Raw genomic sequence first — 510 nt, 5'->3', positions numbered from 1 at the left:
CTCACCACCACCCTCACCACCACCCTCACCACCACCCTCACCACCACTCTCACCACCACCCTCACCACCACCCTCACTATCACAGTAAAAAAATCTACACAGTAAAAACATTTTGGTTCACCCGACAGCCAGATTTGAAGATAAACCATAGTTTCATCATTTCGAGCCGCTCGCTCACTGAGTATTTCTGCCAAATTTGGTGAAAATCCTTTCAGCCTTTTTCCAATAATTTTGCAAATACACACACAAACAGACAAAGACGAGTGACTACAATACCCTGCTTTCGCTTACACGCGCAGGGTAACAACAATAATAATAATGATGATGATGATCTTGACGATGATGATGATGGTGATGATGATAATAATAATAACAACAACAATAATAATGTTACATAGAACTGCAGGCGTGGCTGCGTGGAAAAAAGTTTACTGTCAAATGAGATGGTCCTGGCTTCAGACACACGGTGCGGCACCTTATATATATATATATATATATATATATATATAT

Source organism: Octopus bimaculoides, chromosome 21 (assembly GCF_001194135.2).
Source record: "Octopus bimaculoides isolate UCB-OBI-ISO-001 chromosome 21, ASM119413v2, whole genome shotgun sequence".
In the NCBI taxonomy this organism is placed as follows: domain Eukaryota; kingdom Metazoa; phylum Mollusca; class Cephalopoda; order Octopoda; family Octopodidae; genus Octopus; species Octopus bimaculoides.
This window is presented reverse-complemented; position numbering follows the sequence as displayed.